We start from the raw sequence: 14,341 nt of genomic DNA, 5'->3' as shown, positions 1-14,341 counted from the left end.
CAGAGAATAATATCTATGCGAGAATAAGAATTATGAATCGGCGAGAAATATGTATAATCTCTCCCGGACGGATTCCGAATTCTCCATAGATCATACAAGTCATACTCTGCTAATAAATTACAAAAAGCTAAGACGGACCAACCTGTGATGTAGAAGATTGCGAGTAAGGCCGAGTAAATCTATCAAATTTGAGGTCCACCACTAAGTTAAAATCACCCAAAACAATCAAGGCACAATGACGGACCTTCAATGTAGCAGAGCAAACTTTTCTCAAAAAAGGAACCTGGTTTGAATTTGGGGCGTAGAGAGAGACAATAGTGACCGACTTATCTTCCAGCTTATCAATTAGAATAAGATATAGGCCATTTTTGTCAGCTGATTGGGTCAGTAATTTAAAAAAAACAGAGCTCCTAAAAAGTATGGCCACTCCGTTTCGTCTGAAGGGGCCATTTGCAAAAAAAACTACTGGGTATCTCTGATCTTTCAGAGCGGGGGGGCCCAATGAAGAAAAATGAGTTTCTTGCAAGGCTACGACATCAGCCTTGTGTTTGTGGAAAGTAGACAGGGCCAACCTACGTTTGCTGGGAGAATTTAATCCTTTAACATTCAGTGAATATACTCGTACCATTCAAAATATAAACGTCTGAAACTAACAGGCATCCCACAAAAAACTCAGGGAACGAACGGAGGGGACATGAAAAAAACAAACAAAAGGGCCCAGTGTATCGGGTCCGCATGACTACTGCAGGGGAAAGAAATGCAGTAGAAGAAGTGTGGGGCAGTGGTAATAGCGACACCACCCGGGGTACAGCTAAACAAAAGAGCTTGTAAAAATAAGACACCAAAATAATTCCTAGTGTAGAAAACTTACAAGCATACAAATAACATATACAGCACCCAAAGGAACCATGGGGGTCATTCTGAGTTGTTCGCTCGCTAGCTGCTTTTAGCAGCATTGCACACGCTAGGCCACCGCCCTCTGGTAGTGTATCTTAGCTTAGCAGAATAGCGAACGAAAGATTAGCAGAATTGCGAATAAATAATTCTTAGCAGTTTCTGAGTAGCTCCAGACCTACTCACAGATTGCGATCAGCTCAGGCCGTTTCGTTCCTGGTTTGACGTCACAAACACGCCCTGCGTTTGGCCAGCCACTCCCCCGTTTCTCCAGACACTCCCGCGTTTTTCCCTGACACGCCTGCGTTTTTCCGCACACTCCCAGAAAACGGCCAGTTTCCGCCCAGAAACACCCACTTCCTGTCAATCACACTACGATCACTTCAACAATTAAAATTCTTCGTTCGGACGTGAGTAAATCTACTAAGTTTTGTGCTAAAATACTTAGCGCATGCGCACTGCGTACCATGCGCATTTTTGCCTTAATCGCTCCGTTGCGAAAATCGGCAACGAGCGATCAACTCGGAATGACCCCCCATATGCATACATAAACATAACAATAACTCACATATCAGAAGCGTAACTCTGAAAATTCTAAGACCACAGCTGAATAAAAGGAGTAATCATAAGCCACATTAAGCAGAAAATACAGCAATCAGTCAAGAAGCTGACCATTCATTTGGAGGTGGTGGATGCTTTGCATAGGAGGATGGCAAGAGACATCCCAATCGGCGAGCAGCTTGACTCCAGCGTCCAGACTGGAGACCACATAGGAAGAATTCTCATGAGTAATTATCAGTTTCACCGGGAATCCCCATCTGTATCTAATGTCCTGAGAGCGTAATGCTGCCGTAATGGGGGCTAGAAATCGTTGTTTGGAAAGGCAAAGCGAAATAGTCAGGAAATATCTGGAGACCACCAAGAGAATCCGAGTCAGATGCAGATCTCGCAGCTTGCAGAATTTGCTCCTTGGTAGTAAAGAAGTGAACACAGAGGAGTGTAGCCCGCGAAAGTGAAGCAGATACTGACCGGGGTCAAGGAAGCCGGTAAATTCGGTCAATAAGTAGATCCCTGTCTTCCACTTGAGGTAGTAGTTTGAGGAATAGGGTCAGTACATACTCCAGCAGTTCTGAATTGGCCACCGAGTCCAGAATCCCACGAATTTTAATATTATTATTTTTGGCTCTATCCTCCATGTTGTCCATTTTATCTCTAAACGCCTCCATCTCGGCTTGCTGAAGATCATGTGCAGAGATAAGATCATTGTGGGAGGTCACTAGCTCCTCTAGTTTACGTTCAAGATGATCCGTGAGGTCACCTATGCCTGTCAGCTCCACTTTAACTTCACAGATAGCTGCAGAAGGTCCTGAGTGAGCTCTGATTTAAAGGCCGCTAGGACCTTAGGGTCCACTCCAGGGGCAGATAAAGAGTGACCTACGCCATCCTTTGTAGAGCCGGATCCACTCCTTGGATTGTGGCTCCCTGCTGGTGATGCAGAGGCACGAGCCATTTTTGGGTAGGGAAGGTCACCGGTGGCGGGAGTGTGCCTTTAAGTTTCTTAGGAGGCATAGCGAGACAGTACGCAATAGGCAGACAGACATAATGTGAGAAATAATGTTAGTGTGTCAGAGTCCCAGAGGGCACGCTAGCATGCTGATTCTAGTGGAGAGCTGTTATATATACATGGTATTACCGGGTGGAGGTATGGAGAGGGTAAAATGCATCAAACTCCTATCCAAACATAATCACAGATAGGGCTCCCAGCAGGGTTCCGAGTAGAAAAAGCAGATGGAAGAGGAGCAAGGACAATTTCAGCCAGCAGGCTACGTACACAGCCAAATTGTATCCAATAGCCAGGAGGGTGTTATAGCCACAGCAGGGAGTGTGGGATCAATAATTGTTAAAGGTGAGTAGCAGCAGGGAAGAAGTACCAGTCCTGGACCTGCCTAAGACCGGATCTCCTGCAAAGAAAACACACCAGCAACAGCAGCTCCCAATTCCAAGATGGCCACTGTCAGCCCTCAGCACCGCTCCAGGCAGAGCTCCCTCCCGCACTATCCAAGCTGCACACAAGCCGGGGCGGTGAGTAGCAGGTGCCGCGGACACAGGGGGCCCTCAGGGATATTCCAGGAGACAAGGGGCGCTTGCAGGTGCCGGCCGGAGGTATCGCACCGCGTATACCGCACCTCCGGAAGTCCGGCTAGGGCAGGTCTCCAAATTTAGTCCCCGGCTCCTGGGGTGAGAACAGGTCGCAAGCCGCGGGAGCTCACGTGACCGCTTCCCGCCGTTACGGACCCAGCGCACTGACACTCTGCGCTCGCCCACAGCAGGGGGGAAGCTGGTAAGCGTCAGGGAGAACCGGTAACCACAAATCAGGAGACGGAAACACAGGAGCTCCTCAGAAACATGTCCTCTCTCCACAGCAGCCAGGCCACGCCCACAGTCCGTATTTTAATGTGGAGCTAAATATTTTTCTCCCACATTCCCAATGTGAAAATAATTTTCACCCAGATGTACTAAAAGCAACTTGCCAGGAGACTGGCCACAATAAGAGCCTGTCCTGGCGAAGAGCTGAAAGCAGTGCTATAGCATAACATAATCACAATGTTTCCTACTCATGCGTGGATGCCGACTGTAGAAAAAAATCTACGTATTAGTAGCCGATAAGATACTATAGGGTAACACCATCTGGCAGCTTCGTGGCCCATGTAGACACCTATAGGGTTTGGGGATGCTGTTGGAAATAGAGGAACCCTGGACGATTTTTGCGTTCACCCCTTCATACTGTACATGCGAGGGATATTCAATATTTGCAAATATTAAACATACAATGTCCAAAACATTAGGGAATATCCCACAAATATTAATGATAAATAGGCCCCATAGAAAGGTGCCAGAGAGTAAAGAAGAAGAAAAAATGATATAACTTATGTGCTTTAGTAAAGAAATGCTTTATTGTATAATAAATGATTTCCTTTAATAAACTGTGCAACATCATACATGATGCTGTCCTACAACATTTGTGATCACTTCTAGACAAGTATTGCCTTACACACTGGTCACACCAGACAAGGAGACAGATGTGGCTTGGAATTCCTAACATCATTAGTATTGTCTGCAACCCTCAGCACAATGGCAGTGTCATAACAAAAACCCTGACTAATGTATCAGTCCCTTAAGAATTACAGTCATGAAAAGGACCTAGCATGATGCCACAGACAAAAGATAGATATGTTACACCAACAGCTGCAGATCAGTGAATGTTTACTGCTAGGATATTCATGATAGGACCCCTCATGCCGGTAGTGTCAGATGAAGAGACAACTATTCTACAAATCACACTACTCATCCAAGTGAGCAGACAGGTTAATGTTAAAAGTATCCAAAATGTTGACTTTGAGAATTTGACTCCAATACTCATTTGGGTAAAATACACAGTAATCATTCAGATGTTTTTTTGTTGTTGTTCTTTTGAACAGGTGTAGTATGTCATGCCGGCGGCCGGGATCCCGACCGCTGGCATGCCGGCAGCTGGGCACTGGGGGAACGCTATTTATTCTCCCTCCAGGGGGGTCGTGGATCCCCAAGAGGGAGAATAGTTGTCGGTATGCTGAGCGCCGGGATCCCAACAGCCGGCATACTGAATACCACCCCTTTCGAACGTACACTGGTGGAGTTATGTAATATGAAATACTAGCTTAATGGACATGGGTCACCTCAATCTGTGGCAACCCACCCCCACCCCCACCCCCCGGTTCTGCACTCGCAGTTGGAGCCATTGGGGTGTGCGTTCAGGATTCCACTGTGCACGCACAGTGAAGGAAGGACAGCCGTACACAATTATTTCATAGATCTGTACATAAAATGGTAACAGGATGTTAACTATATGATATATAATATTCTGTATGCAGTGTGGAAATGTACTGTAGGGCCTGATTCTTAGTCGGACACAAATCCAAATGCGGACGGATCTCTCGGATATTTGTGCATGTGCCATTGACAGCAATTGCAGGCTGCAAATGCATCATACCATGTATAGGCACAGGAGATTAAAAGTATGGACTTGTTGATCTGTTCATTGACTGAACTGTTGATGTGTGGAATGGGCATTAGGATGGCAGCTTGGCGGTTATTGTGTGAAACAGATACGTCTCATCAGAATATCATAGCCGTGTCGTGGGCGTGTAGGCATCCAGCATGATAAGTATAATGACGTCTAAGGTTGCAGACTGAAATACAGTGGGTAGCACAACCTTCTGCATGAAGAGGGGTGGACAACCAGCAAAGACGATAAGGTATAGGTAGCATGAGAAAGTGTGTTGGCTGCCGTGACTGTACAGAAGAGCGCCGCAGACACACCTGACTCAGAATCATGACCGCAGTTTGGAAATGATACCTACCATAATATGTAGTGTCTCTTTGTTTCGGCCGGTTTACAGGTAATTGGCTGGAAATTGCTGTCACTATGTGTACAAAATACAGCTACTGTAATCTTAATTATACTGTAGATGTCATACAGACTGGATGGTAGATGCAGTAAGACAATGACTGCACTTCACTGTGTATGTGGTCACTCACTGGCACAGCTAATTTATCAGTGTATTGGTGTGTACACACGGTGAGATTTTTTCTTACGATTTTGACTATATAGTCAAAATCGTAAGGAAAGTTAGTGTAGATCGCAAGGTGAAAGTCACCTTGCAATCCCGATGCGATGCCAATGCGCAGTCCCGAGCGGTCGGCATCGCAAGCCTAGGTAGACTTGTGCAGGCAAGTATAAAGATAGTAAAAATTGACACTTAGCCAAAATCTATGCTTGCAATACCGACCTAGTCCCTAGCGCATCGGGGTTAGCCCGAATTTCACCGTGTGTATACACCTTTAGATACAGACATATGGTCTGAGATTGTTTAGATTTGGCCATACTGTACTTCTATATATGTCATATATATTCAAATTGGTAATGATGAAAGTGTTTGGCAGCTGAATCTGACCGGCCAGCTTTACAGTTATATTATAACTAAGGTAAGTAGTCGAATAAAGGGACTGGTCTCTATAATGCTAGCCAGTTCTAATGTCATTTTAAACCATAATGACCTTCCAACTAGTTTAAACTGAAACAAGCCCTATGGGTTCATGGAGTACCTAATCCCACTGCCACTTCCTAGAGAAAGAAAGCAGCTTAGGTCAGAAAACCATTAATAGCGCTATTTTATCAGATTCTGCACAGTTTTATATACAGTAGAGACTGGTTCTTTTCTGTGCCAGCAGGGCTGAGTATCTAAAGTTACTGTACATTGCCAAGAGTTCACATTTAAATAGCTATTCGGTGCACATAAAAGTGAGCCTAAGGGCGCCAAGTGAGTGTGTGTATGTGGGGGGGGGGGGGGGGGGGGGGGGCGGGCTGGAGCGGTACTAATTGCCCAGGCCTGGACCTATTGGAGTCGCCCAGTGGTGACCCAGTTACCGACACAGACAATAGGTGCATTGTATAAGCCAACAATACAATATTTGCTTTTGCTCTGTCCAGCATCAGTCTTTGCACAACATAAGAACTACTGACAAATACTTGCACTTGCAGAAACACAGCCATATTGCTGAAGATACATAGGGGCAATTGCAGAGTTGAGCATTTGCGTTAATTCGCACTGCGCATGCTCAGAAAATGGGCGTACACATCAGGCCCATAGTTCATGGTTCTCACACATTTTAATGTAAACATAAAACATGGCAAGGTCATACAACAGTCTGTGTAATATCAATAATCATTCATTTTCATGGTATTTTCTTTGTCGTGCCCAAGAGCTTACACAGCTAAACGCAGCTAAACACAGTGCATTTGGGTGTGACAAGCACGAAAAGCTGAAAGAATTGAATATTGCCACTTCAATTCAGATGGATAATCAGGCGCACAAGCACAATTGGATTACCCCCTGTAGAGGAAGAGAAGAATTTGCCATCATTAAACATTTTAATTATAATACAGGTTGAGTATCCCTTATCCAAAATGCTTGGGACCGGAAGTATTTAGAATATCGGATTTTTCCGTAATCTGGAATAATTGTATACCATAATGAGATATCATGGCGATGGGACACAAGTTTAAGCAAAGAATACATTTACCCCGTATTTGCCGGCGTATAAGACGACTTTTTTGCCCTGCAAAACATGCCTCCAAGTGGGGGGGTCGTCTTATACGCCGGGTGCACTTCATACGCCGGGTGCCATAGTGGCCTCCCGATGCACTGCGGCCGCGGCGGGTCATCAGCGTGGCTGCGGCGAGCATCAGAAGCGATACAGGGGTGCCAGCCTTTTCGGCGTGACCGGCCAGTTCTGCTCGGCGGGAAGCAGCGGCGCTCCGACCCGCCCCTTGCACATGCGGTCATAATATACAGTATGTCACTTGGTATTAATAGACTGCTGCTAGTGACAGGGAGACAGGGAGGGCAGACAGGGAGCAGGGACCAATCCAATGAGGCTTTGTATACAGCCAACAGCCAACCACAGTACTGCACCATTGTACAGTACAATACAGCATAGAAAATGTACAGCCGTCAAACCCCTATCAACCCTATCATGGCACCAGCAAAAAGAAAGAAATATGATGCAAGTTTTAAACTTCTTTGTTCTTTTACGTTTTATTTGGTGTGTGGAAGGTGTGCGGAAGAGGGGGTAGTCTTATACGGCGAGTATATAACAAACTCTATATTTTGAGTGGAAATGTTGGGGGTCGTCTTATACGCCCAGTCGTCTTATACGCGGGCAAATACGGTATGTTTCATATACACCTTATACACACAGCCTGAAGGTAATTTTAGCCAGTATTTTTAATAACTTTGTGCATTAAACAAAGTGTGTGTACATTCACACAATTCATTTATGTTTCATATACACCTTATATACACAGTCTGAAGGTCATTTAATACAATATTTTTAATAACTTTGTGTATTAAACAAAGTTTGTGTACATTGAGCTATCAGAAAACAAAGGATTCACTATCTCACTCTCACTCAACAAATTCCGTATATCCCAAAACTATACTGGCAGGTTAATTGGCTCCCAACAAAAAAATTAACCCTAGATTGAATGTGTCTGTGTGTACATGTGGTAGGGAATATAGATTGTAAGATCCACTGTAGCAGGGACTGATGTGAATGGGCAAATATTCTCTGTAAAGCGCTGCAGAATATGTGCGCGCTATATAAATAACTGGTAATAATAATAATAATAATTTCGGAATATACTGTATTTCGGAATATTTGGATATGGGATACTCAACCTGTATACCTGTAGCCCTCAGGCACTGTAAGGAGAACTGCTGTACACCGTAGTGAGGAGAGGAGTATCATAGTGGTGAAACATTACAGGAAGTTTTACATTTTACTTAGTGCTATGTTTAAAGTATGGTGCTCCAAATAGTGGAAAAGTCCCTTGCCTGGAAAACATCAGTAAAATTACAGTGTTTTATATAAGAGATTAAATTACCAGTCGCTAAATCAACTTATTCTGCCCAATACAATACACACTGGAACACTGGCACAGTGAGAATACTGTACCTCATACTTTCTGGAGATCCGGTCTCTAGGTCGACACTAGGTCGACCATATTGGTCGACAGTAACTAGGTCGACAGGGTTTCTAGGTCGACATGTTCTAGGTCGACAGGGTCTCTAGGTCGACATGAGTTTTTCACAATTTTTTTCTTTTTTTGAACCTTTTCATACTTAACGATCTATGTGGACTATGAATGAAACGGTAATCTGTGCCGAGCGAAGCATGGCGAGCGAACACGGTGCACTAATTGGGGTTCCCGGTCACTCTATGAAGAAAACAACACCAAAAAAACATAAAAAACGTATGTCGACCTTTTGACCTGTCGACCTAGACCCTGTCGACCTAGAGACCCTGTCGACCTAGTTACTGTCAACCAATAGTGGTCGACCTAGACACTGTCGACCTTCCATACCACACCCACTTTGTGATGTGTATTAAACAATCTTACTTTTGAAATATAGAATTGCACATATTAATAGGTAGAAAAAGCCCTGTTTTAGTGCTTGTAAAGTGGTACCAGCATTTACCAAAGGGAACACTGAGGAAATCCTATAAACAGCTGAGCAAATGCAGGAAATATCAGTGAAGTGGCCTAAGGCAATGCAACAATGCAGATCTTTTGTTTACAATGGGTTCTGTGGTCTGGCCCTATTTACCTAGCCCTGAAAAGATTAGCTTTAAGTGGCATCAACCATTGTAGTCTGTGGTTAACACATCACTGGAAAGGGTTCTTCCATTCCCACACTGGCAGCATCTAGGAAGTGATGTATTTCGCTGAAAGACTTCACAATAAGGAAAGTGCTTCACCAGGCAAGATTCTTTTTGGAGTTGCACTGCCACCAAGTATAGTAAATCAAAGCTAAACAATGCAAAATGATTTGTTATTTATCAGAGCAACCCCCTGATATATAATAATTTGGCCCCAGTCAGCAGTGCAAGTATGCGGATGTGCTCGAGTACGGCGCAACGTTAAGAAGTTGGGCAGGTACGCCGTACCACCTGCCTACTCGTACCACCTGCCTACTCAGAACCTGGAAAAGGCTGTAAAGACCAAGAGCAGGATTCTGGAAAGACAGGAGGCAGGAAGCTCAAGTGACATGGGGCAGGGGGTGACACAGGGAGCAGGAAGGAGGCTGGAGGTGAAAAAGGGAGCAGGAGGCTGGAGATGACAGAGGTGGCTGGAGGAGACACGGAGCAGGAGCCTGGAGAGACACAGGAAGATGGAGGGGACATGTGGCAGGAGGTGACACAGGGGGCAGGTAACTCGAAAGATGAATAGATCTGGAGTTGACACAAGAAGCAGGAGGCAACACAAGGGGCACCAGGCTTCAGTGACACAAGGGGCATATAGCTGGAAAGACACGGAGCAGGAGGCAGGAGTGACATAGGGGCAGGAGGCTGGAGTGACACAGGGGGCACAAAGTCTGGTTGACAATCTGTTGTATTAAAATGACGACGTTTGTGAAACGGAGGCGTGGCAGCACGAATGGGGGGCATGGCGTGGGCGTTATCGGGGCGGCTGCGTATCATCACATGCAGCTGCTGCAATGAGAAAAATGGTGGCGGGCCTCCTGCCGTTGCAGCCAGGCTGCACCGGCAGGTGTCATCCACAATTTTAGCGATCACGCTGAAATTGCAGTTCAATCGCAATTTCAGCGTGATCACATCGCTGAGCGGGAGTTTGTATGCTGGACGGCCTTGCCCTGCAATGGGCGACACCCAGCATGTGAGCAAAAGGATTGTAAATTCTGCTGTTTAGCAGCATTTACAATCCTTACAGAATAAGGTCCTAACTCAGGAAATGTCTATGACAAGCCGTACAGAAGTGGCAGGGTCATATTTACTGTAAAAGTAAGCTGTAAGAGTACCGCACTAAACTGCTCAACACTACTACAAATAAAACAGCATCCCTGTGCTGAGATGATGTCCCTGCTGCTGCACCTATCACACTCTGACAGGCAGCGGTGCGGCAGCATGAAGCCTCCTCTCACCTCCCCTTCCCTGTGACTGCGCGGTGGCCGTGCGGGACCCAAAAGGTGGTGGAGTTACACAGGAATAAGGGTCGGAGTTACACGGCACCAGGCTGCGTTACGTGTGTAAGTGTCACTGCTACAAGGGGCATTACGTGTGTAAGCGTAACTGCTACAGGGGGCGTTACATGTGTAAGAGTCACTGCTATGGTGTGCGTTACATGTGTAAGCGTCACTGGTACAGGGGCTGTTACATGCGTAAGCGTCACTGGTACAGGGGGGCGTTACATGTGTAAGCATCACTAGTACAGGGGCTGTTACATGCGTAAGCGTCACTGGTACAGGGGGATTTACGTGTGTAATCGTCACTGGAACATGGGGGCGTTACATGTGTAAGTGTCACTGCTACATGGGCGTTACGTGTGTAAGCGTCACTGCTACAGGGGGCATTACGTGTGTAAGCATAATAGCTACAGGGGGTGTTACGCGTGCAAGCGTCACTGCTACAGGGAGTGTTACATGTGTAAGCGTCACTGCTATGGTGTGCCTTACATGTGTAAGCGTCACTGGTAAAGGGGGTGTTACGTGTGTAAGTGTCACTGGTACAGCAGGAATTTTGTTAGCAGTTGGGCAAAACCATGAACACTGCAGGAAGGGCAGATATAACATGTGCAGAGAGAGTTAGATTTGGGTGTGGTGTGATCAATTTGCAATCTAAATTGAAGTGTAAAATTAAAGCAGCCAGTATTTACCCTGCACAGAAACAATATAACCCACCCAAATCTAACTCTCTCTGCAAATGTTATATCTGCCCCCCCCCCCCCCCCCCCTGCAGTGCACATGGTTTTGCCCAACTGCTAAAAAATTTCCTGCTGCGATCAACTTGGAATTACCCCCACGGGGCGTTACGTGTGTAAGCATCACTGGCACAGGGGGCATTACAGGTATCAGTGTCACTACTACAAGGGGAGTCTAGCATAAGCGTCACTGCTGCAGGGGGCATTACGTGTGCAAGCGTCACTTCTACATGGTGCGTTACGTGTGTAAGAGTCACTGTTGCAGGGGGCATTACGTGTGCAAGCGTCACTTCTACAGGGGGCGTTACGTGTGTAAGCGTCACTACTACAGGGACCATTATGTGTATAAGCGTCACTGCTACAGGGACCATTATGTGTATAAGCGTCACTGCTACAGAGTGCATTATGAAGGCTGTCCCTTGTAAAGTATGGAGGGGCGCAAATTTATAGTTTCCAGGGGGGCGCAAAACACCCTAGCACTGGTCCTGATTAAAGCCCAGATTTATCAAGCCTTGGAGAGTGATAAATTGCATCGTGATAAAGTACCAGCCAATCAGCTCCTGTTCAGCCATGTTACAGGCTGTGTTTGAAAAATGACAGTTAAGAGCTGATTGGTTGGTACTTTATCACTGTGCAATTTATCACTCTCCAAGGCTTGATAAATCTGGGTTTAAGTGTACCTGTTACCTACACAAAGCGAAGACAGTGATTTTGTTGGCTATATCAGTATTTATGAGAATACTGCATAAGACACTTTGGGGCAGATGTATTAAGCCTGGAGATAGCATAAGGAAGTGATAAACCAGTGATATGCAAGGTGATACACGCACCAGCCAATCAGATCCTAACTGTTAATTTACATATTGGAGCTGATTGGCTGGTGCATTTATCACCTTACATTTATCACTAATTCATCACTTCCTTATGCCTTCTCCAGGTTAATACATCTTCCCCTTTGTGCCTAGTGAATTAACCAGTGTACCTGTATTACTTCTAATGGGATTGGTATGGGATCCCGGTGGTGGGGATCCTAGTGGTCAGGAGGCCAACGCCGGGATCTCGACAGGCCGAATCCTGGCAGCCACGCATCGGGCTCGGTTGCGACAAAACTATTATATTCCCCCTCGGGTGTTGCCGTGGACCACCACCCAAGGCTGAATGCTGGGCTTCTGTCGGTATTCGGTCTGCATTTCCCCGGGTGTCGGGATTCCGGCGTCTGTATCCTGACCGCCGGGATTCCAACAGTCGGGATGTTAACCGCATACCCTCCTAATAATGTCTCCTGCTTTCAGTAACTCTGGGATTTTTATAGCACTATGTAAAAGTTGTGAAACATACCCCTTTGGTAGAGAGCAGAACAATTTGGGGATGGGCAGCAGCAGCAGCTAACAGCAGAGGTCACAGACCCACCTTTGTACTACGGTGGAGGAGGGCACACCTGGAAGGGTGGTTGCGGCCTCTGAGTGAATTTCTCTGCTCTGTGAAAAAATTCAACTCAAACAGGTTTAATTTGCAGGTTATTTTAGCTGCTATTATAGTGAATTATCTGGGAGAGAGGAGGTTAGGCTCTTGTTTATACAAATATTGTATAGTTAACATAAATGCAATCAAATATTACATAACTGCAGAACTTTTCTGAGCGACCTTTTCATGACTTGGGTTCTGGTATCTCCCTGACACGTCATAGTCCCATGACAGAACAGACAATGCAGACAACTTTTATACAGTATGTAATAATAATAATACGTTTCTTGGACTCTTCATCCCAAGTAACACTGTAGTCAGCACTGCTAAGCACATTAGCCGCCTGTCCTCCCTGCAGACACAGCCCTCCACCCTCCAGATGTCCTCTGCACAGTGCCTTAGTAGTGACCCTTTCACTTCACAGCCCATCTGGAGACTGGCAACAGCTCCACACTGCTATTATCAGCAGGCTGCAGCCCTTAGCACTGTGTCTGACACCTGGATGTCCCACACACATGGATATTATGGAGTCCCTACTTCTGGGCTTATCTCACGTGTGCTTTTCCCTGACATTAAGTTACACATTGAGTTTTACCAGGAAATGTGAAACATTAAAAATAAAGGTCACACATGTATAGTACAGTGATAGGCATCCTCTTATGCTTTGGGGGCTACATAGGACGGCCCGCTAATCTTCAGAAGGTCCTCACAGTATTTTTGTCCTCAGTAGCAAGTTAAATAAAAGTAACTACATTAATTACAATCAAATGGTAATTTAATTACAAATCAAACACATGTAATCAATAAAAGAGACACCTTTGTGTATAACATATAGGCAGGCAATTTAAGCAGTCTTTAAAAACTATAATAAACAAAAATACTAACATAATAGGAAAGGTGTAGGGGCCACAAGTGAGGGCCAAATGCAGCCACATGGCAATCTGTTGCCCATCACTGTATAATCCCTCATACACTTACGAGTATTGGGCACTTTGTTAATGTCTACAAGAGTTTGTCTAAACTCTCCAGCACTCACAGCCAAAGACTGTACAATACATACTGTATGGTGTGATTGCAACACAGCCAGCAAAGTAAACAGCGAGGCTAATGACAGGCAAGGTCGTGCTCCGTCTATTACACCGCAGCAGCAGCAGCAGGCAGAGACTCGCAATGAACTTTCCTGGGCAATCACACTGGCATATGCGGTGCTGCCCACTCTCTATTACCTCCTGTCCACGGATCTCACGCCAGTTTCCCGTGACGATTCCACAAATCCAAAATAAAAGTGCTGAGTGGAAAGTTCACTGAGGAGCCCCGTGATGCGAGCCGTACATAATAACCCCGGCAGCAGATGATGCAGCCAGTAATCAGCAGCAGCAGCAGCAGCCTGAATAATGCCATCATGCCACTGGGTGTTCCATTCACATAACGTACAGCGCTGCTCCCCCTGCTGGTGACTGCTGGCATTCCACGCCCTCTGGTGATGATGGGATCACAACAGGCTCAGGCACCTCGTGTAACGTGCTCACCACTGCCAGAGCTCTGTGACAGGGGCTGATTCATATCCTTTATCGATTAACTCATTCATGGCAGAGTACAAAGTACAAGTACACTTTGTATACAGCAAATTGGAGTTTAGGTTATACGATAATTTACAGTAGT

At 45.7% G+C, this 14,341-nt stretch overlaps 1 protein-coding gene across 2 annotated transcripts in view; it reads right to left on the bottom strand.

Moving 5' to 3' along the window:
• Positions 1 to 14,121, bottom strand: part of MOB3B (MOB kinase activator 3B) — a 206,954-nt gene extending 192,833 nt beyond the window's left edge. For both annotated transcript variants that reach the window (XM_063914093.1, XM_063914094.1), the window contains exon 1: positions 13,906 to 14,121. The gene's annotated coding sequence lies outside the window, so the exon portion shown is untranslated. The remainder of the gene's footprint in view (positions 1 to 13,905) is intronic.
• Between the last annotated feature and the right edge of the window lie 220 nt (positions 14,122 to 14,341).

The sequence above is a fragment of the Pseudophryne corroboree genome, chromosome 1 (genome assembly GCF_028390025.1).
Source record: "Pseudophryne corroboree isolate aPseCor3 chromosome 1, aPseCor3.hap2, whole genome shotgun sequence".
NCBI classification, from domain to species: Eukaryota; Metazoa; Chordata; class Amphibia; order Anura; family Myobatrachidae; genus Pseudophryne; species Pseudophryne corroboree.
This window is presented reverse-complemented; position numbering and strand designations above follow the sequence as displayed.